The 27,928-nt window shown below is 47.4% G+C and overlaps 1 protein-coding gene and 1 pseudogene across 4 annotated transcripts in view; both read right to left on the minus strand.

Annotated features, from left to right (window-relative positions):
- Nucleotides 1-27,928, minus strand: part of KAT6A (lysine acetyltransferase 6A) — a 108,111-nt gene that overhangs the window by 68,878 nt on the left and 11,305 nt on the right. The gene's annotated exons all lie outside the window — the stretch shown is intronic.
- LOC105942202 (large ribosomal subunit protein eL8-like) lies at nucleotides 25,684-26,622 on the minus strand (annotated as a pseudogene).

The following is a 27,928-nucleotide window of genomic DNA, read 5'->3' on the forward strand; positions in this document are numbered from 1 at the left end:
TGGACTCCAAGTGAGGGGGCTGCAGACTGCCCAGGGAAGGGGGTCTAGATAAGTGTTGGAGTTGGACCAGCTGAGGGGAGCATGTTTGAGGGGAGCAATGACTTCTGGGGGCTTCCACGGACCTGACCACTGACTCATAAGTAGGTGAGGAACTGAGACAGGGTAGTTTAGACGGAGAAAATCAGAGGGCATGTCTGGGTTAGGCCAAGGCACCTGTCCACTCTACATGGGAGACCCCTGTAAAAGCTGGGGCTGGGGGACATTCCTGGTTCAGTTAGGCTGCATCACCTGCCTGCGAGTGTCAGGGCAGGGGATGGAAGACAGGTTGAGACAGGTTTGAGCATGAAATTCACCTGACAGGAACTTAACTGACACTAGTGGGAGCTAGGGCTGGAAGGAGGCCAGAACGGGCCAGGCTGCAGCACTCGTTAGTGCATGCAAAGACTGGGAACGAGGGTAGACTGTGCCAAGATGAGCCACAGCATCCACTGGCACACCTGAGACCTTGGGCCAGAAGCAGGCCTTATAAGGGAACTTGAAAAACTGCCCTACTAGACCATAGCTCCTGCTGGGAAGCACAAGAGCCAAGCCAGGGGGGCAGGTCAGGCCATGTCAGGTGAGGCTGTGCCATTCCACAGCACACACTGGCATAAGCAACAGCCAGGACAGGTGAAGACCAGGCTAGATTTGGCTGCCAGTTCACATGAGGCTTGGGACTGGGGCTAGGGCTGGGCCTGGGGGTTGGCTGGTCTGAGCCAGGCTGTAACACCTGCTGGCAAATGCCGAGACTGGGAGTGGGTCATCTCAGACTGTGCTACAGCATGTGCTGGCAAGCACAAGACCTGGGGCTGGGAGAAGGCCTGGTAGGGGACCTTGGAAACCACTCTGTTGGGCTGCTGCTTCCATTGGTGAGCATGACAGCTGGGACTGGGGTTTGGCAGAACTGTACCAATTATCACTTATCATTTGTGCGAGGTCTGGGGGGCAGGCTAGGCTGGGCAATGCAACAGAACCCACTGGCATATGTGTGAGCTGAGTTTGGGCGTAGGTTGGGCTGAGTTAAGCTGCAGCACCCATGGGTATGCACAAGAGCCTGAAGCAATGTGGGACAGCCTGGGCTAAGTCACAGTACATGCCGGCACAAACAAAAACTGGGACTGGAGGTGGGCTGGAGGTGCAGGCTATCAGGGGCTGCTGCCACTAGGCTGCAGCACTTGCTGGTGTATGTGAAAACCAGGCCTGAAGTGGGCAGGGACGGGCTGGGATGGGCTAGGTTGTCATCACCTGTCAGTGTGCATAAGAGATGGAATTGTAGGTAGAACTGACCAGGCAGCTACATCCACAGATTAGTGCACTAGCCGGTATAGGTGATGGACTGAGCCTGAGCATACATTGGCTGGTGTACACAAAAGTAAAATCTGAGGTCACCTTAGGCAAGGTTTCGTAGGGGACTCCCCAAGCAGATTTTCCCCAGCCACAGGGAGAATCACAGGCTACACGGTCTGACCTTGGAGTACATGAACTGGGGAGTGGACTTCCTCAGTTGCTGATGCCTGAGCAGTGGACAGCAAGCCCAGATGCACATGGGAGACATGACAGCCAGTTCATCTAGGCCAGCAGAGAATGTCGAATGCCTCGTCAGAGGACAGAAAACATGTTACAGGTTGGACCACTCTCCTGGGCAAGCTTTGCAGCATGTTCCTGGGTCTGTGGGTGCACTAAGGTAGACCCGGTCAACTAACTGTCTTTAGAAAGATTTTCTCAACCCTGGAACAATGAAAGAAAAAACTTATCAAAACTATCAAAACCACTTAAGTAAACACCCTTGGAATACTAGTGCCCACATTGAGGTCTTGAAGGCATCATCAAAGTACTGTCCTCAATCCCTGGGTGCTGAGGCAGTCTAAAGGCAAGGAACAGTCTTCCCCTACCCCACATAGGAGAAAAAAGAAAATAAAAATGAAACCTTCGCCCCACTCACCTTCCTCTATTCCTCAAAAATCCCCACCCTAATCCGAGGCGTATGCTGCTTTGCACCTCTCTCAACTATGTAAACAATATCAAAAATAAAATTAAAAATTGAAAAAAGGGGAAAAATAACAATCAATTTTTAAAAGTCAATCTTAATGTAAACCAGAGTTCCCCGAGTGTCTCATGCTGTATTTCCCCATGCTCTCCCCTTCAATCCAGCGCTCTCGGGGTCCACAACACTACAGCCTAAGGAACCAGTAACAAAACTCAGGGTCAGCCTGTCAACTGAATTACTCTCTTCCCTTCCCTAAAGTGCAAGGAACAGTGGGCAGATCCATCTGACTTCATTAAAGTGAGTCCCTAAAGTGATCTGAATTAAAATATAAAAAGGCATTGCTGTTACTTTTACAGGAATGAAATTATTGTGTTCTCAGGAAACTGCAAAAGTTGCCACGTTCTAACTGAACAACCAGACAGAGCTTCACAAAGTGCAGAGAACCAAATGCTAAAGAAATTAAAAACACTAACAACAAAAAACTATGTGAAATGCCATCATAAAAGCGTCTTCACGGAAAAGATGACATACGGTCCTAAGATGACTCCAACATACTCTTCCTTGTCTTGCATCTATTGGGATCCCATATGACACTGGTTTGTGTCCCAGCTGCCCCACTTCCCATTCAGCTTGTGGCCTGGGAAAGCAGTAGAGGATGGTCCAAAGCCTTGAGACCCTGTACCCACATGGGGGACCAGGAAGAAGCTCCTGGTTCCTGGCTCCTGATCAGCTCAGTTCTGGCTGTTGCAGTCACTTGGGGAGTGAACCAGCCGATAGAAGAACTTTCTGTCTTCTCTGACTTCCCAATTAAAAAGAAAATAAATCTTTTTAAAAAGAAAAAAGGTTCAACCTACACACCAACTGTGTTCATTAACATATCCCTAAGAACTGAGGGTGACACAGAGTAGACTGAATAATGCATCACCAGGAAAAGCACTCCACGCAGAGGGAACAGTAAATGATGACAGCCTACGGCAGTGACACACCCGGGGACAACAAGGGCAATACCAATGGTAGGAAATAAAAGAAAGGAGTAATAGTTAAGATATAAACCCGGGAAGTGTGTGTGTGTGTGTGTGTGTGTGTGTGTGTGTGAGAGAGAGAGAGAGAGAGAGAAAGAGAGAGAGAGAGAGAGAGAGAGAGAGAGAGAGAGAGAGAGAAGTACATGTCTTGTCTAGAGCAAGAACCAGCAAAACTGATCCAGCTCCTTGATAACGCGCTTAGGAGAGAGGGCACATGAGAAACATGAATGGATTCCAGGTTCCAGTTTTGGCCTGGCCATTGTGGCCATCTAGGGAGTGACCTAAATGGTCGAAAGGGCAGGTTTGAAACCAGGAGCGAGGATCTCCTTTCAGGTCTCCCACGTGGGTGGCAGGGGTTCAAGCAGTTTGGGAAGTGTAAAGTAGCCAGGACTCAAATGGGTACTGATATGGGATGCCAGTGCCACAGGCTGTGGCTTTAGATTACACCACAACACTGGTCCCAAAAGTTAAACTGACAAATTTAAGAAAAACAGAAAAGGATAAGGCAGGAAGGTTAACAGATCAACAAATACGCAGGAGGGTTAAGTTGCCATCTCCAGCATCAATGTACGCCACCAAGAGGATGATTCGAGTCTCAGTCGCTCCCCTTCTGACCCAGCTCCCTGCTACTGTGCCTGGGCAAGCAGTGGGAGGTGGCACAAGTGCCTAAGCCCCAGCACCTATGTGACAGACCTGGATAAAGCTCCTGGCTATGGCCTGGCCCACCCAACCATGGGGATCATCTGAGCAGTGAAGCAGAGGATGGAACATCGATGTCTCTTACTCTCTGCGTTAATCCTTACTTTCAAATAATACATAATTTTTTAGAAAGATGTTTCCAAGAAAAGTGAATAAAGAATAACCTAATCTTAAAAAAATTTTTAAAGAACATTCAAAGCCATGCAGTTTTCAACTCTACACATTTCTACTAACTTTTTGAACCTCTCATTTAAAAAAAAGAAATCCAGAGCATCATTCAGGAGGAGCAGCCTCACATGTGAGCCTGCTGAAGCGGAAGTCGCAGCAGTGTGTGACTCAACACAGTGCTGCAGGAAATGAAGCTGTTGATCTGAGCAAGAGGTTCAGCACAATTCAGGTGAGGTTAGACTACGGCTCAAGTGTCTTAAGCTCACAGTCTTCAACTGCCCTTCCTCCTGCAGTCCCAAGATATGTCACTTTAAGTGGGACAATCAGCACATGGAGGGACACAAAGCAGTGAGAACAGAATCAGTAGGCTAAAAAAATGTCAAAACCAGCATGGTCCACAAAGACACAGTAAAACTCAGCCTGTCCCCAGAAAAGGACCATGGTCTTGGGCACCACTGTCTCTGGAGGCAGATTCAGCAGGACAGCTTCTGAGGTGGCCTGGGGAAATGCTGCAGGCGCTCTGGAATTGAATACATACAAAGTGCAACCACTCAGGAACCAAGTCACACAAAGGTGCTGCCCTTCAAGGTGCTGGTAGAGGAGCATTTTTGGAGGACTTTCACCACTGAACAGAAGAAACTCACAAAGCTACTCTCCAGGAAACACAAACACAATGACTCCAACTTGGAAATTACCACAAGGCTAGGCTTGACGAGAACAGTGGAGCCCCAGTGAAAACAGAACTACTGCAGCCATTTGGGAGGGTGAACCAGCAGATGCAAAATTCTCTCTCCACCTGTCCCTGCCAACTCTGCCTTTCAAATAAGAAAGAAAAGAAAACTAAAGAGCCCAAACTTCATCCTGAAAGCAATGGAAACCCATTACTCACATCAAGGTGACTGAACAGTGGGAGGACATGGTGCTAGGGAGCACTCAGACAAAAGCCTGGAGGGAAGCTCTGGGGTCGAGAGCTGGAGTCCACTGGGTTCCAGAAGCTCTGTGAGCACACAGTCATCCACCTGGTTCATGTTGCTACCCTAGCACTTCATATCAAATATCATTTCACGGTATTAACTGAAGGGAGACTGTCTTAAAGCAGTTCAGAAACCCAAGAAAGGACAAACGAAGGCCTAAACTAAAGCAACGGAAGAGAGATGCTGCTGATCCAACTGAAGACGCGAACTAGCATCACCTTACATTTTTTGCCTGTTGGTTTTCAATGCCACCTTTCCTTTTACTAATGCATCTCACAGACTTCTGGTACTCGGGATATATGACCTCCAAATGTGACTGCAGGACACTAACACCACACTAAAATATTCTTCTTGGCACATTAGAGTTCACTATTTTGAGAAACTGCAGACACAGGAGTAGTTCTGAAAAGCTGTCTTTTCATAGAAGAAATTTACATCTCTAACAGAAATCTACATTAAAGTATGCATCGGGAAGAGGGTTGCTTTGAGGTAACTTCTATTACCTCAGACACTTTTTAAGCAATTTATTTGTTTATTGGAAAGCTAGAGTTGCAAAAAGAGAGGCAGAGGTCTGGTTTACTTTCTCAGGCCACAGCAATCAGAGCTGGGCCATCCTCCACTGCTTTCCCAGGCCATTAGCCTGGAAACTGAAACAGGGACATCAACCAGTCCTGGGATGCTGGCCTCACAGGTGGGGGTGCAAAGAGGCTTAAGAGGCCCTCTATGTGACAGCACTGGCCCCACCTCAGAGACTTTTTATCCCCTATTATCTACATTTACTCCCCAACTACTGGCACTATAGGCCCCAAAGCCCCTATTTCTGGAGTTAAGCATGAGATAGATATAAGTCAATCACCTGAGCTGCCTTTGATTCTCATCCTGTAGGGCTTCATGCATATGTATATAATTAGAATGGGGGTTTTCCCTGTGCATCTACCTAATGTAAATTTATTTCTTTTTTTTCTTTTAAAGATTTATTTATTTTTATTACAAAGTCAGATATACAGAGAGGAGGAGAGACAGAGAGGAAGATCTTCCGTCCGATGATTCACTCCCCAAGTGAACGCAATGGCCGGTGCTGTGCCGATCCGAAGCCGAGAGCCAGGAACCTCTTCCGGGTCTCCCATGGGGTGCAGGGTCCCAAAGCTTTGGGCCATCCTCAACTGCTTTCCCAGGCCACAAGCAGGGAGCTGGATGGGAAGTGGAGCTGCCAGGATTAGAACCGGTGAGCATATGGGATCCCGGCGTGTCCAAGGCAAGGACTTTAGCCTCTAGGCCACACTGCTGGGCCCATGTAAGTTTATTTCATAGACTCAATTACCATACTTTCAGAGAGTAGAAAGTTTTCACTTCCTTGCAATGCTAACAGCAATTATAAAATTTAAGTTTTCCAATAAATCCAAGTTAGTTTTCTACAGAGCCACAAAACTATACAACATCATCCCCACAGAATGATGTTAAATACTAGAGAAGTCAACACTGATTCGCAGTCAGGACTATGAATAGTTACTATTTTGTTGAGGTAAGAAAATGATTTGAGTGGGCATTTACCAAGTATTCAAAATATGTAGAGCAAGCTATCAGATGCTTAAACTAAGACAGATGAATTTAACTTCGCGATAACTTCCTAATCTAGAGGCAGCAAAGGCTGGCTACAGGATGGAAATTACAGAGTCTCCTCTACACATAAAAATATCACATAATCATTAGGGGAAATCATTTAATACTGTACCTGTGAAAGTAAGGAGTTTCTACAAGAAAATAATATGAAGACTTTCAGTTGTAAAAGTGAACAATTCTTTGACCTATTTGAGGCACACTCATTAAGAGGCCTTATATTTGCTTCCATGCTATTTTGCAAGTGCTCCTCTTCTAGTTTTCTATACCTCCAAACAATGTTAAGACTCTAGGTGCCAGGATCTTTCCTGTCTGTCTGTCTCAGCACATAACTATGCTGCTCTCCAGGCAGGTAGAAAAGAAGGGAGCCACAACTACAGAGAACTTCCTATCTACCACTGCTGGTGTCTGGTGTTCTGGGAGACAGAGCTCCTGAGGGTCCCCACAGCCATGGGTCGCACCATTATTCCAGAAAGAAGCTGAGCCCGAGATGCTAAACACTGCTCCAAGTTCACACAAGGAAGGTGGTGAGAACTCAAGGCAAACTCATGACCCTAAAGGACAGAAACTGGCTGAGCACCAAGCAGTGTAGCAGTGTTCAGTGCTCTGGGAACTGTGGTGGTATTATCAGTAGTATCCTAAGCATATTAACAACCCAACTTCTAAATTCGTGATGCTATTTAAGTGAATTATTTGGAGCCAGTGTTGAGATGCACCAGTAGCCTCTGCTGTAATACCAGCATTCCCTAAGGGTGCCAGTTCAAGTCGCTGATACTCTACTCCCAATTCAGCTCTCTGCTAATGTACCAGAAAAGCAGCAGAAAATGGCCCAAGTGCTCGGGCTCCCACACCCATGTGGCATACCTAGAAGCAGCTCTGGGGTTCAGGCTCTAACCTGGCACATCCATAGCTATTTGGTAAGTGAACCAGCAGACAGAAAATGCTCTATCTCTGTAACTCTGCCATTCAAGTAAAAACAAACTTTTAAAAAAAAATTTCTATTCTAACCTATTTTCAACATATTTTACAACTGAGCACACTGCAGTTCTAAAGCAGCTGTCACATGCCAAGTAGAGCGCATAGGTTCCATACATCTTACTGGATCTCAAGCCCCATTACTTACAGATTTCCTAAAGCTATCTTTGCAGAGCACTTAGGTCAAAGGCTGTCCTCGTGTGGCCCACAACTCTCTTAGATGAGTGATCCACTTGGGGCAGGCCTAGGCACACTGGTGAAGAAAAGCCACATAGGACACGCACATCCACTAGGTACCTGGTTGGGGACCTGGTTACTCCTCGATCCAGCTTCCTGGTGACAGGCAGCAGAGGATGGTGGCCCTTAAAGAGGAAGATCCTGACTGAGTTCTTGACTTTGGACAGGCCTAGCCCTGGCTAGTCCAGACAACTAGGCAGTGAACCAGCACATGGAAGATCTTTCTGCTTTTTTTATTATGATAATTAAATGCTCCAGACAGCACTTCTCGGGAACGCAGATGTCAATCTATCAAACTGCATTCAATATTTTCATAAACCTGTGAAACAGCAGGTGTTGTACTTAAGGCCCTGAGCTCGCTGCACATCCTCTCCTTACACATACTTCTTACTACCTCAGTTCCCCTACTTGACTGAGAACCAAGTATCTACTTAGTAGCCCTGTTGGATATTTAATCCTAGTGGACAGGCCAGTGATTGCCACATAGATAGTCATAGAAGCCTGCTGGATAAATGTATGAAAACAAGCATATTGAAGAGCATCAGTCAAGAATAAAAGCGAGATTAAGTCCTGTGGAAGCTTACCGTCAAAATGTGATCTGAGTAGCAATGGACAACTGGGAGCTGATTAGAAACTCAGGATCTGAGTCCTCACCAAAGACCTGCACCTGCTTTTAACCAGATTCCCCAAATAAAAATGTGGGAGGCAGTGCCACCCAACACAGAGCTTAACTCCACGAGAGTCATTGGTCAGACTGTGTACATGAGCAGGGTCACTGTGCCTGGACAAGAACAACTCAGCCTGAATCTCAAGGCACAGAAAATGATCTGCTTCAACAAGACAAGCAAAGGAAGCATCCTGCTGGCTTCTCTATGTTTACAAAAGAATTTCTGTTCTTTACTTGGGTACACAGAATCAATTTTTACTTACAAACACTAGAAAATGGGGACAAACTGGAAGCAAAGAGGCACTAAACAATATTTTGCTCTTTCCAAAGAAATATGACCAGAGTATTAGTCCTTAAGCTTTTCAAAGGCATTTAATCTTCCTCTGAAGAACCTGTAGTCACTTTATAGTGCCGATCGCCAACATCAGCTCACTTAAAAGGCAAAATTCCGGGCTTGTCCAGCAGGATGCCCCATTACCTGATAGGATGAGGGATCAGCAGAGGGGTCACAGAAGGCAGGACTATGACACTGACTGGCATTCAAGGACCATACTCGGGGCTAGAATGTGTGAGGCATGCGTGGACCAATCCCCTGACACTCTGACCCCATTGGACGGTTTAGAAGGGCCGGTGGAGTCTATGCAGGAGGCATGACAGTCTATAGGACGCTCTGGGCTGACCAGAGCAACCTCTGGCATAGTTAACACTGGCTGGCAACAGGCCTGGTTGGAGAGCGTGGTGGAGGCCTTGGCTGCGTGGAGCCTACCACTAAGGGGCACAGGAACTGGAGGGAGGCTGAGTTCTGGTCGGGTCACAGTTGTAATCCCTTGGCACAAATATCAATTCGGCTTTGACGCACCATGCCGGATTAGACCACAGCACAGTTTGATGCTCCGGAGGACCAGGATAGACGTTGGGCGGGCTCGGTTAGGCCTCAACCCCATCTGAGCCATATATGAGATATACGTGGGTATGGACGAGCCGTGGCTGGGCTGAAACTCTCAACAGCAGGAACCAGAATGGACTGAAGAGCGGAGCTGGCCAAAGGACCTGCTGGAATGAGTGAAGCCTGACACCATGAAGGAGTCGGAGGGAGGAACCTGAACAGTTCCTCTGACAGGACACTGACTCTACAAATAAACACAAGAAGCATGGAGGTAAATAACCCAGAAGAAGCTTTGGAATGTGACCCACTGGAATACACTTGGCTCGGGTTGGGGCAGACCAGGCTGAGTCGGTTCATGTCATCCACTGGCAAGCCCAAGTGCTGAAACTGTGTGGGGGCCTGGCCGGGTTTGGTTGCGATAAAAAAAAAAAAAAAAAAAAAAAAAAACAGCACAAAACACAAAATGCCAAGGTGAAATGGCCTGTGCTAGTAGGGAATGCAACACCCGACCAGCACTCCTCCCACTGGTTTAGGTGAGGGACGAGAGTGTGATGGGCAGAGCCGGGGAGAGATGCGATACTCATTGGTTCCAATAGAGGTCGGGGCTCAGAAGAGAACCAACCCAGGGGTTAAAACCATCAGCTGATCGGAGTGATGGACGGTGGCGGGCACTGTGCTTACTAGTAGTACATGTAGGAGCCTGGACTGGGAATGCCTCAAAGTTTTTTTTAGGGGGATTCCCCTGAACAAAATGGAGGAATCAAAGCATTAATCAAAAAAAGATGGAAAATGGAGTAGATGAATCAACCACCTCAGCTTTATGCTTGCAGCGGAAAACTGGACAAGGGGAAACCCTAAGACGGACTATGTCAATCAGTGGACTCTGCACCAGCCTCATCATACCTGGACTGTTGCTGATGATATGTTGGAGCTTCTAATTGATTGAGGTGACGCTCTGCTGGCTCTGCCTACAAACCTGAGAGGGCCTCCCTAAGAGGCCGTTGAACTTGAACTGGACAAGTGGGATGATGGACTCTGTATGGTGTAAACTTTTAATTAGGGAACCTCAACGGAACTTGAGCTGTGGTTATGCATCAAGGTGAAGGAATTCATGATGGGGGAAGGGTTTGGGGTGAAGGGGGGGAATCCCAGTACCTATGAAATTGTGTCATGTAATGCAATGTAATTAATGAATAAATGAATATTAAAAAATTAAAAAAAAAAAAGAAATATGACCAGAGGAATCAATCTAATTTCAATGATTAGAGAATATACTTTTTCAATGATTTCTTTTAAAAAATGACTACCTATCAATCTATTTATTTATTTGTGAGGCAGAGAGAGAGGGACAGAGATCTCAGCTCTACTGGTTTACAGCTGGGGCAGGGCCAGGCGGGAGCCCAGAACTGGGAAGGTAGCCCAGGTCTCCAAGAGGTGGTTGGACTACTTGAACCATCTATCACTGCTCTCTCGGAGGGCCTGAGCTGGGGGAGGCTGCAGCCAGGAACCAAACCTCACTGCTCTGATATGAGGCTGGGCGTCTTAACCACCAGGTCAAATGGCTGCTCAGACCAATACTTTTTAAAATCATCTAGATATCTTATTTCCATTAAAAACTATGTGTGGTCATGAAAATTGCAAGCAATCTTAAAGATATGAGGGTGATATTTTGTAGGTTAATAAACTGACTTGCTTTGTGGTTTTATGTTATTGGAGAAAGGAGGGGGAAGTCAGTACTGGATTCAAGTATTTGAAAAAGTGAAGGCTAAAAAAGCCTAAAACCAAAAAGCACTATGAGGGTGGTATTGGGGCATTAAGGGTTAAGCCACCACCTGCAATCACACCAGCCCATGTGGACGCCAGTTCAAGTTCTGACTACTCCAGCTCTCTGCTAATCCTCCTGGAAAGGCAGCCGTCTATGGCTCCTGAATCCAAATGGCAAAGACAGATCAAGTTCCCAGCTTTAGCCTGGCCTAGACCTGGTCACTGTGGCCATTTCAGGAGTGAATCAGCAGATGGAAGACTCCTCTCTCCACTTCTAACTCTCCCTTTCAAATTAAAATAAAAAAAAAAGGAACTGGAACTGGACAGGCTCATGCTAAAAACAATCTTTCAAACAGCAGTTGCCTCTGAAACTGGGCACTGGTGTTGCAGCACAGTTTATACACTGTCTACAATGTTAGCATCTCACACTAGTGCTAGTTTGAGTACGGTTTGAGTCCTGGCTGCTGCACTTCCAATCCAGCTTCCTGCTAATAGCCTGGGAAGAAGCACTTGAACATTTCCCAACTGTTTTGGCCCCTGTCACCCACATGGGAAGCTCCTGGCTTTTGGCTTCAATTTAGCCCAGACGGGGCCACTGTAGCCACCTGGGAAGTCAATCAGCAGGTAAAGATCGATCTCTCTCTCTTTCTGAAACTTGGTATATATAAACAAACCTTTAAAAAAAATCAGCTAAAGGAAATTATAAAAGTGGAAACTTTTTTTTTAAGATTCATTTATTTTTATTACAAAGTCAGATATACAAAGAGGAGGAGAGACAGAGAGGAAGATCTTCCGAAACTGTTCTTTAATATTCTTTACACAGCCTTCAACTAATCAAAATTAATGTTATAATAATTCAGAGAGGGGCCGGTGGCGTGGCCTAGTGGTGAAAGTCCTCGCCTTGAACGCGCCAGGGTCCCATGTGGGCGCAGGTTCTAATCCCAGCAGCTCCACTTCCCATCCAGCTCCCTGTTTGTGGCCTGGGAAGGCAGTCTAGGACAGCCCAAAGCCTTGGGACTCTGCACCCATGTGGGAGACCTGGAAGAAGTTCCTGGATCCCAGCTTTGGATCGGCATAGCATCGGCCGTTGTGCTCGCTTGGAGAGTGACTCATCGGATGGAAGATCTTTCTCACTGTCTCTCCTCCTCTCTGTATATCTGACTTTCCAATAAAAATTAAAAAATAAATCTTTAAAATACATAAAGTCCCTTTAAAATAATAATAATAATAATTCAGACAGCAATGTAAACTACAGCATTAGCTTTAGATTAATATTACATTATCTCAACTTTTGAGTTCATGGGCTTGTTTTGACCTGCCAGTCTACATTCTAATGCAACCTTGAACAAACCACTTGACCTCTATGAGCTGCTGTTTCAGCTACAGACAACCTTTCTTAAAGCGTTGCTACAACCTGAAATAATTAGCATTTAATATTTAATTATAATTACATAGGCTTTCAAATAGTACTACATAATGTGCACTTAAAACCGAAACCGTAACATCTAAAGTCTCCAAAAAGCAGGATTTCCTTGTCATTACAGAAAAATAACAGACTAAAATTTTATTTTGACGGGGAAGAAGAGGTCATCTTGTGGACAAAAATCTGTTTGGCAGTCCCTGGCCACCATCAAGGGTAGCGGGAGGAGGCATCTTCCTCACCACCCGGGTCTGGTGGTGGCCATCGAGGGTAAGGGGAGGTGGCATCTTGCTCCACCTGGGTCTGGAGGCTTGGGTGGGCCCAGGTGTCAACAGCATTGAGTGAAACCTTTGGGCCACCCAGTGGCATGCTCCAGGAACTTGGAGTTGTGGATTTGCAGGGAGACTGGGGGATCACACAGGTGAGGGTGAGCGATGATCTGTGGCTTCATGTCCTGGTGAGGAATCACTGCTGAGGGACATCCTTGGATGAGGCCACCATATGCGTAGGTGAGGAATGACTCCAAGACTCTCAATGACAAGGCCACTATACTTGCAGGTAAGCAAGCAGACTGAAACCTGGTGGTTTCAAGGGGAGAGACTGGAAGACCTTTATGGGCCAGACTGATGCACAAGCCCACATGGGAGTTCTGAGTTGGGCTTGTTAGTACAGAACATTGGCAACCACTAAACCGGCCCACATGAAAGCTTGGGTTGGGGGCCTGTTTGTCAGGATCAGATCCTAGTACCTGACAGTGAGTATCAGAACAGTGCACAGGTCACACAAGGCTGGGCCACGACATTAACCAGCACCCGCATGTGCTTCCTAAAACAGGATGTAGGGCAGGCTGGATGAAAACATTCACCAGCTCAAAGACAGGGACGTAGGGGGCAGGCTGTGTCAGGTAAGAGCCTAGCACCCACTGGCATGGGGTCTGGGTCTGGGAGTGAATCAAGTCGAGGAACCTGGGCAACTCCCCCACTGAGTCATAGCTCCCGCTGGTGAACACATGGTCCAGATCTGGGTGATGGGCAGGCTGAGTAAATTAGCTCTATCTGTTGGCAAATTTGTTGGCAAATCTGTTGGCTGGTTTTGGATGGGGCAGACTGGACAGGGCCAAGGAAATCTTAGCTCACTGGCATGTATAGAAACCAGGAAGAAGTGCAGATCATTCTGTGCTAGAGCGTCACACCTACTAGTTTCCATGAGCCAGGGATGGGAGCAGACTGAGCAGGGCAAGGTAGCAGCACCCACCAACAAGAATTGTGACTGGGGGCCAGCTGGGTCAAACCAGGCTGCAGTAGCCAAAGGCAAAGGTCAAGACTGGTGAGGGACTATACCAAGCTGGGTCAAAGCAACCACTGGCATGTGTAAGATCTGTGGCTGGGAACAGGCTTAGTTGGGGAGGTAAGGGGACACTTTGGCTGGGTTGTGGTTCCCACTGGTGAGTGTGAGGGCCGGAGTGGGGGTTGTGATCTAGTCTGCACATGGCTGCAGTCTCACTCGGCATGGATGTGGCCTAGGTCTGCGGTGCCACACTGGGCCAAACTCCAGCTCCCACCGGAGCTTGTGAGAACCAGGATGGGTGTAGGATGGGCTGGGCTAGGTCTCCATCTCTGCTGAGCCATGTGTAAGCTGTGTCTGGGTATGGGCCAGGTGTGGCTGGGCTGTAACACCAACCGTAAAAACTGGAATGGGTGAGGGCCGGTCAGGAAAGGCTACTGTTCCTGCTAGAACAGGAGGTGGACTGAGTAGGGCTGGTCCATGGACCCACCAGTGGGGATAAGATCTGGCTTTGGGAGAGGTTCTAATGGAGGAGTTTGGGGAACTCCACTATTGGAATATAATCCCTGCAGGTGAGTACAAGAACCAAGAAAAGGAGCAGCCCAGACCAGGCCAGGGAACGGTACCCACCAGCATACATTTGGTTCAAGTCTGGGGCAAGCCAGGCTAGGCTAGTTCATATCACCCAGTGGTAAATCCAAGAATCAGAATGGTGTGTGGATCACCCTGAGCCGGGCTGCAAAAATAAGTCAGTTTACATTAGGGCCAGGACTGTGGGCTGGCTGGGCTGGGCTAGGCTGTAGCTCCAACCAGTGTGAGGTGAATTTGGAAGGGAGACGGTACGAGCCTGGCCTGGCTACACACCCACTGGCAAATGCCAAGCTGAAGTAAGCCATGCCAGACTGGGCCGCAGCACTCAACCAGCACATATGAGACCCAGGGGGCAGAGTGAACCCTGTTGGGGGGCTGGATGGGGCTCCCCTGCTGAACCACTATTCCCACTGGTAAGTGTGAGAACTGAGATTGGGGGCAGACCAGTCTACAGGGCTACAACACCTGTTGGCCTGCATGTGAGCTGGATGGGGGAAAGCCAGGTTGAGTTGACTGTTCCTACTGGTGCATGTATAAGCCAGAATGGGTGTGAGTATGTTGGGCTTTGTCACAGCATTAGCAGGCAGATACTGGCACGAGGAGCTAATTCTGTCAAGTTAAAGTGCAGAACCACCTAGAGAGTGCAAGATCCAGGAGAGGGGTGGGCCCATTAGGACAACAGTGAGCATCTCTCTCTTAGGTTGCCACTCTGGTGAGTACAAGAACAAGGACAGGGGACAGACATGGCTAGATGGTGGCACTTGTCTGCTCCAGTGTGGGCTGGATAGTGGAGATGGCTGGGTTGAACTAGGCTTCAATGCCCATTGACATGTATGAGCTGAATGGGATGTGGGACAGACTGGACCAGTCTAATGTACATGTTGGCAAGCACCAGAACCAGGGCAGGGGCACACCTGGCAGGGGTTATTGTGGGTCCCTCCAACTAGAATGCAGCTCCCACTGGTTTATGTGAAGGCTGAGTGTATGGTGGGCAGGATTGGGCTGGGCTGTAACACCTATTGGTTTGTGTAGAAGACGGGGCCGAAGACAGAAGTGACCCAGGCAACTGCAACCACCAGTGTGCGTGTAGGCTAACTGTGGCGATGGACTGTGCCGGACCATATATTGGCAAGCACACACAAGAATCAGGTCTGGGATCACCTCAGGTGAGGTTTCTCTGGTGATCCCCCCAACTGAACTGCTGGACTCAGAACCCCAACAATGGAGAAAATTGCAGGTTCCACAATCTGACTGTGGAATGCATGTGTCAGAGCTGGGCCTCCTCAGTGGCTCAGACAGAGCAGTGGACAGCATGGCCAGTTGTACATGGAGGATATGGCTACATTAGAACCTGCAGAGGATACCTGGTACCATAACAGAGAACAAAGGACAGAACAAATTGGTCAACTACCCCAACCAAGTGTTAGCAGTGAAAATCTGGGCAAATGGAGACTCTAAGGTGGACTATGTCAGCCAGTGGATTCTGAAGAGATTTCATCCTGCTTAGAGTGGCGAGACTGGCAGCAATTCAGAAATGTTGAACTATTACAACCACTTGAGCAATGCCCTCGGAGCATGCCCCATATCAGGGACTCTGGGATGGTTAGGAGGCTCGGTGTGGCTTCTCCCTTTATCTTTCCCGTGAGACCCAGGGGGCAGAGTGAACATGGTAGGGAGGCGCTACATGGGGCTCCCCTGCTGGACCACTATTCCTACATGTTAGTGTGAGAATTGAGATTGGGGGCAAGCTGGGCAGGGAAGAAAAAAGGAAAACGTAGAAACAATGGTCTTGCCCACTTCCCTTTAGCCCTTGACCCCTTGCACCTTAATCAACTATGTAAAAATCATCAAAAATAAAATTTTAAAAAATCTGTCCATGTAAGTCACCAATTGCAAGAGATTCAAAGCATCTAGATGTATCTACAAGCAGCAAATATAAACATAAAAACCACATACCTCAACAAATTTCTTATTACCTGCAATAATTTTATACCTTAAAATAATCAAGGGCTTGGAATGAAGGCTCAATGGCTAAATCTTCCCCTTGCAAACGCGAGGATCCCACAGAGACACCAGTTCATGTCCCAGCTACTCCACTTCCCATCCAGTTCCCTGCTTGTGGCCTGAGAAGGCAGCGTATGATGGTCCAAAGCCTTGGGACCCTGTACCAGTGTGGGAGACCCAGAAGAAACTCCTGACTCTGGAGTTTCGGATGGGCTCAGCTACAGCCTTTGTAGCCACTTGGGGAATGAGTCAGCAGCCTAGCCCATCCAGCTAGCCCTCAGTACCTGCCAAAATGTGAACTGGCTGGTGCTAGAGCCTGACCTGGCCTGTCCTGGTTCTCAGATCTGACAGTGGGTGTTATGAACTGGCACAGCCTGGCCCACCCCCAGAACTGACCCACATGTATGCCAGCAGGCACTGTAACCCCGCCTGGTCTGGGCTGCTCCCAGCCTTGATTCTTGCACTCACCTGCAGGGACTGCATCCTAACAGAGGAGTTCCCCAAGCTCCTCTTTCAGATCTCCTCCCAGCAGCACACTGGTGGGTCCTTGACCCAGACAGACTTAAGTCTACCTTCTGTCCTGGCAGGAACAGTAGCCTCGCCAACCTGGCTCACACTCATTCTGGTTCTTACTGTTGGGTGCTACAGCCCAGCCACACCTGGTCCACACCATGACATTGCTCTCACGTGGTTCAGCAGGTGCTGAGACCTAGCCCAGCCCATGCTAAACCCAGCCAGGCTCTCACGAGCATCTGTGGGTGCTGGAGTCTAGCTCAGTCTGACACATCCCAGACTCAGTCCACATCCATGCTGAGGGACACTGCAGTCATGTCCAGCCTAGACTGCCACCCCACTCCGGCCCTTGCACTCATCAGTGGGAACCACAACCCAGCCAAAGTGTCCCTTTAGCTCCCCAACCAAGCCTGTTTTCAGCCACAAACCTTGCACACGACAGTGGTTGCTTTGACCCAACTTGGCATAGCCCCTTACCTGTCTTGGTCTTTGCCATCAGATGCTGCAGCCTAGCCCTGTCCAGTCAGTTCCCATCCCTCATTTGCTCATGCAAACTGGTAGGAATAATACCTAGCCCAGCATGACTCAAACTCCAGCCTGGCTCCTGCACATGCCAGTGGGCTAAGGTTGGCACAGCCCTGCCCAATCCATCCTCCTTCAGAACCAACCCACACATCTGCCAACAGCCTGATCAACACCCAGGCCTGTATCACATGTTCACCTGCGGGAGCTTTGGCCCACCAGGGGAGTTTCTCAAGTCCCCCCACCAGGCCCAGTCCCAAACCCAGATCTCACACATGTGTTGGTGGGTGCTAGGCCCTTACCTAGCATAGTCTGCCCCCTTCATCCAGCCTCTGTATGAGTTGATGGATGTTGTAGCCTGGCCTGCCCCACACCCTATTCTTGGGTGCTACTGCAGGTGTTGCAGCCTGAGCCAGACTGGCCTCTTCCCAACCTCAGTACCTATGAGTGTCAGAGGGTTCCATGGTCATGCCTAGCTCATCTCATCACTACTCCCAGCTCTTAAGCAAACCAGTGGAAACTGCAGTTCCAAAGGGATAGGCCCACATATCCCCCACAGAATCTGCCCCTAGACCTGGTTCTCTTGTATACTGTTAATGTCATGGCCCAGCTTAACATTAACTGTCCCCTGTTCCGACTCTCACTAGCAACTACTGTGATCTAGTCCTGCCAGGTAGGCCCCCAGAACAAGCTTTAGCGTGTATCAGTGAGTGGGATCAGCGCTGATTCACGCTAACTAGCCCAGCTCAGGTCTCCCCAGTGGGCTGGTGCATTGGTCTGACCCATAAAGGTCCTCCAGCTTCCCTCATCCCAACCTCTCAGTCTCAGCCCCTTCACTTACCTGGCCTTCTCACTGGGAATCCCTTGGAAGTCATTCCTCACCTGCAACATACTCCCTCAACGATCCTCCCTCCCACACATATCCATAACCCCTTCCCTAAGCAATCCACAGTCCCTGAGCTAGGGAGCTCATGGGTTCCCCAGCCCAGTCTTCTAGAGCCCAGTCTTCCAGCAGGGTTGTATGCTAGCCTAGAGCTCTGCCTGCCCACTAGGGTCCCAAGCTCCTGGCACATATGCTGGCCTGGTACCTTACCCCTCCACACACTCAAAATCCCGGCCCATTCAAGGTTCCCCAAGTCCGGTCCACCAGCATGCTAACCTAGAGCTCTCCCTCCCCTCTTCCCTCCTGGTCCAGGATCAAGCACATGGGGAAATCCCAGGCTCACTCTCTACCTGCCTGGGTGTGAGCCCTCAGTTTCCTGCACACCCCCTTCGGTACCATCCCCCAGGCCCTTGTAAGCTCACATTCCCAGGCGCCCATGAGCCCACTGCCCCTGGCTGCATTGGTGCAAAAGACATCAGGCTGTTCCCTAATATATTACCTATTGAGAAAACAGTTGAAGTTCTAAAAATATGCTCCAGGTAACAGAGAACAAGTACTACCCTGAAGGAAGCAACAAGTGGTACTCTTCAGCTGGACATATCTGAGATTCCCAGGACATCTCTGAAACCATACTTCAGCACTTAAACTACACAGTCCAGACATTTTGACAGGATAACTGGTTCCATTTCTAAGTTTATAAAAGAAACATATCTATATTTAAAGAAATCTAATTTCCTTCAACCTCCTTCTAGTTGACACCTTACAATTTCAATTTTTTTAAAAAAATGTTTTTCTGAGCATCTTACAAAGAGCTGGGAGCAGATTACAAACAATAGTAACACCTAAGTTCTGATAAATGGCTTAACAGGTGTCTACAACATATTTGTTGTAGGAGCCCTCACTTGTTGCAGTGCTTGGCCAGACTATGGTTCGGTCATTCTCTTAGCTCAACGGATAATCACATCACTCGAAATGTCTACCTTGCTATGAAAGTACTACATCAAAACAAAAGATGTTAAAATAAAAATTCTTTATCATCTGAAATACATCAGAAACATAAAAATGCAATATGCATGAAGTTCTGGGGGAAAAGTATCTCTTCTCCCTACTGTTTTGCTTAGTAGCTAAAGTCATGAAAAAGAAAACTCTGTATTGTTATCAGTCTTCTTAACAAAGTTAACAGATGCAAATAAAGCTTGACTGTAAAACTACACATACAAAGGCACGTGCTCATCAGCCATGCAGAAGCCTGAGTGTGCACAGAGCACTGCCCAACATGAGGTGCACTGGAGCAGCGGGCAGAGCCAACCCGAGCGGGGCTCCCAAAGTGCTCCCCTCTGCAGCTGCTCCCTGGCCACTCCTCAGTACTTTCCCATTGTGCTCTCCCAGCGCTCTAACTTCAAGGCTACTCGCCCAACCCTGGCCAATTTTCCCAATCACAGAGGTGTTTACTTTACCACTACTGAAGCACTCTTCACCCTGCAGAGTCATTTTCCGATAAAACAAATCCTTTTTTTTTCCAGCCTTAGAAGACAGAAAATAAATGTGTCCTGCTGACTAGGTAAGAGGTTATCCTATCATGTCTTAGCTATCAGCTCAAAGAAAATATTAGAGAAGCACATAAAGTGTAATGTTTTCTTGAGAAAGTGCTAATCTCAGAACCAAAACAGAAGTTAGATGTGATTTTTGGAATCCATACCTAACTAAACACTGATTATGTGCTGATGTTTTGCTTCTAGGCTTTTGAACCTGTTGCCACCTCTGCAGAAAGCACTCTGTCCCATTTGGTCCACCTCCCCCTAACTCAGTTCTCACATATTCTCCCCGCTGATTCCAGCTCCATCCTACTGTTTTCTACTATCACAACACTTACCACACGTGCATTAAGCAGAAATCCTAACCCCCTCACCCCTCTTGAACTGAATCACTGAGCTGCCACCCAGAAGATCCTCAACCAATGAACCAGATACCATGCTAGTCAGAAGGGTGCTGAGACGTAAACATCCTAATGCACTCCTAGAAGAGCTGTCAGAACAACACAACGTGGACGGGTCGGGATGTCTGGAGCAGGTCTGCAAGACTGGGAACAGGCAGCTGACCAGGAGGGGAAGAAACCAAGTGGGACATGCCTAATACTAAATCTACAAGGTTAAGTAAGAGCAAACTCATGCAGAAGACAGAAGGGATAACCACTCCAGGGAGAAACAAAACACTGATGCCCGCAGCAATAGGGAAGATGGGCAGCACTGCCAGTTGCCCAGCAATGCGGAGTCTCCAGAAGCAGGATCAGCAACAGCCCGTGCAGCAAATGACTAGGAGATACTGTTGCTGGCCGGAGGCCCTGACAGGGCGTGGGCACAGGTCGACAAAGCAGGAGCAGCAGCCAAGCTGGGTGTCACATGGGGCAAGGGACTACAAATCACAGACACCACACTGCAGAGTTTGGGGCTGAAGAGTTTTAAGCAGCCAAGTACATTTCATTTCAGAAAGACAATACTAACACCTCACACTTTAGAGAGGCCTTAAGTGTCAAACACCATTTCAATAACTAGACAGATTTCGTACCGTCAAGTACTGTGGCTATGTAGCTATTTCAATATAATTATAATGAAATAAATTAAAAATCTAGTTCTGGGGGGGCCTCTCTAAAGTGTGAGGTGTTAGTATTGTCTCCTCCACCTCTCCCTCTCTCCGCCTCCTTACACAGACTTCCTTAATGTCTGCTTCTCACCAAGTGAAGATAAAGAGCAAGAAATCTAACTCCAGGTACGTTCTCTACAACCCACCTCAGCACCAGGAAGTGAGGAGGTCCTCAAGAGTCTTGGTATTTGTTATGCATAAGGGAAACGTGATGTATAAACAAAGACTTAGGTCCCTGCCATCCTTTTGGATGACCCAGACTGAGTTCTCAGCCCCTGGTTCCAGCCTGCCTCTTGCAAGGAGGAGGAGACTAACCTGGCAGGATCTCTGTGCCTGCCTTGTGCCTGCCTGCCTGCCTGTCTCTATCACTCTGTCCTTAAAAAAAAAAAAAAAAAAAAAATCTGCCTTTGAAACTATTACCCTCATTTCAAGAACTCAACAGTCAGGGACAGTATCGAGGCTCAGCCACTGCCTGTAGTGCCAGCACTCCAGCACTCCTGACTGTTCCACTTCATTCCCAACTTACTATAACATACCTGGAAAACATCAGAACATGGGTCCCTTCACCCACATGGAAGACCTACACACAGTTCCAGGGTCCTGGCTTCAGCTTAGCCCAGCCCTGGCAGTTGTGACCATTTGGGGAGTAAATCAGTGAATGGCATCTCTCTCTTTCTCTAACTCTTGAACTCAGCAGCTTCATTTTGGCTACAGCCGCTACAGAATAGAGACCACCATGGAAATGTTATCATTTCCCCCATTCCACTAAGTTCTATTAGCTTAGATACATCCACTAACTCCTCACAACCTCACTGAGATAACCATGGTACTATCTCCATTTTATAGAAGGAAATGTGGCAAACAAAGAATAAGCAAATCACCCAAGGTCATAAAACAAGTAGTGCCAACATGAGTTGCAAACCCAGATGGTCTTTATCACTGAGCTGAGTTCTTAATCACTACTTAGTGGGAAGCATTCTTGGCAATAGTAAGACTGAAGGGAAATGATACTGGAGGAAGGAAAGCCAATGCTACTCAGGTAAACCTGCAAAGAAAAGATGAGAGTCGCCCAGAGAGCAGCAGCTGGGATGCAGCAGTGGTTGACTTAAAGGTGTCAATGATGCAGCATAGAGGCTGAAGCTATCACGTGCAATGCCAGAAGCCATATAGAGACTGGTCTGTGTCCCAGATGCTCCACTCTGATCCAGCTCCCCACTGACAGCCTGGAACAAGCACTGGAAGATGGCCCAAGTGTTTGGCCCTCTGGTTTCAGCTTGGCCCCATAGTAGGCCATTGCAACCATCACCCAGGGAATGAACCAACAAATAAAATACCTGTCTCTCAATCTGGTTCTCTCCAATTTTCAGGTAAGTGAATTCTTTAAAACAACAATGCTCAAAAGCATGAGAAAGAAAACTGTGTGGCTAGACTCCAGAACACTTAAGACACAGTGAAGGATGAAAGATGAGGCCGAAGCCTCTGTTTTAAGTATTGATGTCAAGTGGGATGCCTCTATCAGTTAAGAAATCAGAAGAGTTTGTAGAGGGATAATGACAAAAGTCCAGCTGGGTCTCATCATCAATTTGAAATGACTGAGATAAAAAAATTATACAATGGGATACACAAATGCAGAGTTCAAAGGAAAGGTCTGTAATTAAGATATGAAAATAGAATCAACAGTTTAGAAGACGGAGGTCTAGAGATAACTGAAGGATAAAGCAGTAAGGAATGGATGAAACAGAACTTGGGAATCATCAGCATGCAAAATACAGGTAAAATAGAAAACACGATTAAACTGAAAATGTAACTGGCAGAAAGATGGGAGGAGAGGGGAAGATACTTGTAAAAGAACTATCACAGGGGTCAGCATTGTGGCATAGTCAGGTGAAGCAACTGCCCACTGTGTCCAGTGGCTCACTTCTGATCCAGCTCTGTTAATGGTCTGGAAAAGCAGAGGAATATGGCCCAAGTGGCTTGGGTCCCTGCCATCCACAGAAAACACAGTAGCAGTTCTGGGCTCCTGCTTTCAGCCTGGCCCATCCTTGGCACTGCAGCCATTGGGGGAGAAAATGAATGGAGCTCTCATCTCTCTCAAACTCCGCCTTTGAAATAAATAAACAGGGCCTGGCACAGTGGCGCAGTGGTTAAAGTCCTCGCCTTGCGCGCCCCGGGATCCCATATGGGCACCGGTTCTAATCCTGGCAGCCCTGCTTCCCATCCAGCTCCCTGTTTGTGGCGTGGGACAGCAGTTGAGGACGGCCCAAATCTTTGGGACCCTGCACCCACGTGGGAGACCCGGAAGAGCTCCTGGCTCCTTGCTTTGGATTGGCTCAGCTCCGGCTGTTGCGCTCACTTGGGGAGTGAACCACCAGAAAGAAGATCTTCCTCTCTATTTCTCCTCCTCTATGTATATCCGCCTTTCCAATAAAAATAAATAAATCTTTTTAAAAAATAAATAAATCTTTACAAAGGGTGGGGAGGGAATAGTCAACAAGTGATACATGATACTGAGAGGTCAGGTAAAGTGAATAAAACTGTACCTGAGAAGTGCCAAGTAGTATGCTAGGGCCAAAAGGTCAGACAGCCTGTAACAGATCTGAGATGGATACAGACTAGGTAAACAATCTATACACATATTCTCACGGATTAACTGGATTATGGAGTCTAGCTTAGTAAGAAGCGGACATGAATTACAGTATGCACCTCTGAACGAAACTGTCCAATGTACCTTAACATTATGATACTAGATTTTCTACCTTTGCCTGCAGCTACAATGCCACAATATACTTAAATGACAGAATGTTAAATTTGCAACTGATGCTGAAGGAATATAGTATTGTGATAATATGGGAAAATGGTCGGGAGAGGCAGAAATTCCTATACCTAAAAAACTGTATCATGGAAGACAGTAACAACAATAAGAAAATGAAGAAGAAAAACAGTAGATACAGAAACATCTCCTATAGCAACTCCTCCAGAAGAGGAGTTCTTGTTTTTACTCATACAGAAGGGATTTTTTTATTTTTGTGTGTAGAAGTGTGTCCACTTCTAATAATTCTTAAAAACATTTATTTATTTGAAAGGCAGAGCAAGAAAAGATACAAAGAGAAAGAAATCTTCCATCCACTATGTCATAGTACCAATGGCTAGGTTTAGCAAAGCCAGAGTCAGGAACCCCATGGATACCAGGGGCCAAGCTCCTGGGACATCTGCTGCTTTCCCCAGCTGCAGCAGCAGCAGCTGGAAGGGAAGTGGAGCAACCGTAACTCCCTTAGCTGTGCCAGATCGTCTGTGCAGGACAAAGATGACAGGACTTGAAACAAACAAACAAAACCTGAGGAAATTCAGGAAGCAGGGCCCTGAGGCAGGAATGAACAAGGCTCTAGACTTAGGTAAAACCAAAGTTGAGCCTTGGGCACTTCTTCCATTGTCCTGGGAGAGGGCAGGAGAGGGAGAATAAGCACAGGTGTATTTAGGTTAGCACAAGAGGGACAGGACATGAATAAGCACGTATGGACGGACAGATTCTAGTCTCTCTAGGAAGCAGCATATGGGAGTATCTGCTGAAAACAGGAATGACAAAGAGTTGGAGGAAATAGTGAGTTGTGGCAGAGAAAACAGACCACAGAAACATATATCCAGAACTGAGATTAGAGACCACAAATTGTTAGGTGGCACCCCACCACATGGCTGAGTGATTTTCTCCAAAATGAGCTGGGCAGAATAAGCAGCTTAATTCTGAGGTAAGAGATCTGCTGATGTGATGCAGGAGCAGGGAGTGACTGAGGACACGCCATGAGACCCAGTGGCTAGCAGCTCGGCAGCCCACCATCAGAACCACCAGAGGGCTGCCTCTAAACCACAGGTCCCACGACAGGAGACCAAAGAGCAAACGCAGCAGGAATAAAGAGCAGGTGAGAAGATAAGGACAATCACTGTCCTGGGTCCAGAGTGGGGATGAAGTTGGCCAATTCATCTACTGGGTTTGGATATCAACAATGAAGCAGAATGTGCTGCCCCTTCCGGTCCAAACTCCCTCAGCCAGCTCCCACCACACAGACACTAGTTCCACACACCAAAGCAGCCAGATGTTAAAGACACACTAAGAAACAAGTACACTAACAACCAAAATGTGGGCCCCCACAGCCAGAGTTTGGTGTAACTTCCCGTTTTTTAAGACTTCATGGATGATTCAGAAGTGGGTTTAATGTCAAGAACCATTGCTTTAGAAGGAATAGCTAATTTAGGCTCATATAACACAATCAAACAAAAACTGATGGGGTATGGAAAGAAATGGATAAGGTAGGAAAAATAGTAAAAGACAATCTAAATACTAAATCAGATCCCCAAAGATTCCTTGAGTTAAAAACAAAACAAAAAACAAAACAAACACTAAAGTAAAGCCTCCCATAAAAAAACAGGCATGATGTTTCTCAGAGTTATACTGAGTTCCAGAAAACTGGAGCCAATGATTAAGCTGGAAGGAGCTGGAAAGCAACAGTTAACAGCAGGTGTCTAGATCAACTACAGCTCTCAATTCCCAGACGCAGTATAAGACCAAGAGCACACAAGACTGACAGCAAGGGTCAACTGCCTTCTCTACAGATTCCTAACAGTCAGACTGTCTTTTCACATCAGTTCTCCTCCTTAACAAGTTCTAATGTTATTTTACCAAAAACTGTCCACAATTTTAACTTTACTTGCCACTGTTTTACAACAAAACAAAATGAGGCAGTGGAGGTAAGGCGGAGTGGTTGTTTGATGTAGCTTTTTTTTTTCTTGAGGGAGACTTTATTATGTACCGGGGTCTTGGCTGTGCACTCATTCAAGCTTGGTGGCCAGTTCCTCAGCCCTGGCCTTTTCCAGCTTGGCAATGTGGACCACGGATTTGGGGCCTAGGCTGATACCTCCCAGTGGGGCAGATCTCGTGGTGCTGGTGGTTGTAGTTGGTCCTAATGATCTCCACCAGTTTGGACAGGGCCCCTTGTACTCTGAGTTAACCTGCGCCCCCTTGGTGCAGGTCTTCCTATGGACCACATGCCCTGGGTGGGCCTTGCCCATCTTGCAACACAGGGGTGGGCAGGAAGACGACCAGCTCAATGGGGTCCACGTCATGCACAATCACTACAGCTGCGTCTTCTTGTTTTCCACCAGTGTGGTCACCATGTTGACACCTGCCTGTGGGACAGTGGCTGCTTGCTGGGCCTGTCCCCCTTGCTGGCAGCCTTCTATTGGGCCCAGGTCAGCAGCTGCTGCTGCTTCTCCTGCTTCACCTCGGGCCGGTACTTGTGGGCCAGCTTCAGCAGCTGTGTGGCTGTCCACCAGCCCAGAACCTGGGTGAACTAGCCGGCAGCATCTTGAGCCGCTGGTACAGGATGGCCTGCTGCCATTGCAGGCAGTTATGGCATGGACATTGGACGAAGCGTGTGAGGTCTTTCCTAGGCTGGATGTACTGTCCAATGCCAAAGTTCTTGGCCTCCTGCTTCTTCACTTCAACAGGGCCATGGCCACCTTCCTGCCCTTGGCCTTCTTCCCTTTAGGCATCTTGGTGGCTGAGCACTGTTTGGTAGAGTTCTAAGACACCACAGTGCCTGGGCTCCAGATAAAGTGCATCCCAGGAGGCAGCAAGTGTGGACTCGAGGAACTGCTTGGATCCCTGCCATCTACCCAGCTTCTGGCTTCAGACTAACCCAGCCCTGGCTGTTGTCGACATTTGGGAAAAGACCAGCAGAAAGAACATTTCTTCTCTCTCTCTCTCTCTGCATTTCAAATAAATAAGTTACAAAAAATTTAAGGCTGAATCATTCAATGCCTCCCATCTTCCTCAGGTTTGTGGGCTAGAAATACTACAAATTGCTCAAGCTCCTACCAAATACATGTATCTACAATTACTGTCAGACTGCACACTCTTAATTCACTCATATGTAATAGTATTTAATCTTTTATAAAAGTCACGTCAGGGGTCAGAGCGATGGCTCGACTGGCTTCACTTGCATGCACAAGCATCCCACATGGCATTGGCTGGTGTCCTGACTGCTCCACTTCCCATCCAGCACCCTGCTTATGGCCTTGGAAAGCAGTGGAAGATATGGTTCAAGGCCTTGGACCTATGTACCATCATGTGAGACCTAGGGGAGACGCCTGGCTCCTGCTTTGGACCAGGTCAGCTCCAGCCATTGCAGCTATTTGGGCAGTAAACCAGCAGGTGGAATATCTCCTTTTCTCTCTATAACCTGCCTTGCCAATAAAGATAAATAAATCTTTTAAAAAGTACTCTATTATAAGTGTTCTAACCTCCTATCTCTCTGTCTCAATAATTTTGAATTCTAAGCAATGAACCCAGTCATTCAGAGGTCAGATCCACCAAAATTCAGACTGAACTCAAAGTGGACATTTTTCTCAAATGTCAGTATTTTTCCTCCCAGCACTAAGATAACTCAACATGTTCATCTTCTAATATTTAGATAAAACATAATAAAACTCTAATTTCTTCAGCTGGGCCTTTTCAAAAACAAACAAAAAGTTATTTCAATTCTAGCAAGAGTACATAGATCTTTTCAAACACTGAAATATGCAGATTCACAAATCAAACTGGCAACGCCAACAAAATTTTCTAGTCCAGAGGTTTTCTTCTTAAGATTTGTTTAATTATTTAAAAGACACAGTACAGAAACAGGGGAAAACAGAGGTCTTTGATCCACTGGCCCACTCCCTAAATGGCCCCACAGCCAGAAGCCAGGAGCTTCTTCAGAGTCTCCCAGGCGGGTGCAGGGTCCCAACCTCCCCCCACTGCTTCCCAAAGCACATTAGCATGGACTAGATGGGAAGTGACCAAGGGTTTACTTGACAGTGTCTGCTAAGTGAGCTCTGACTACATTATTTTAGACACACTGCCCATTAACAGTGTACAGCAGCCCTACAGCACAAAGGGGGCTTTATGAACACTCCCAGATGTTAACCTGCTGTGTAGCACTGGACAAGACACTAAATCCTTCAGATTATCATCGCTGTGATCCAAGATTACTAACAGCTCAAA

Source organism: Ochotona princeps, chromosome 11 (assembly GCF_030435755.1).
Source record: "Ochotona princeps isolate mOchPri1 chromosome 11, mOchPri1.hap1, whole genome shotgun sequence".
Taxonomy (NCBI): domain Eukaryota; kingdom Metazoa; phylum Chordata; class Mammalia; order Lagomorpha; family Ochotonidae; genus Ochotona; species Ochotona princeps.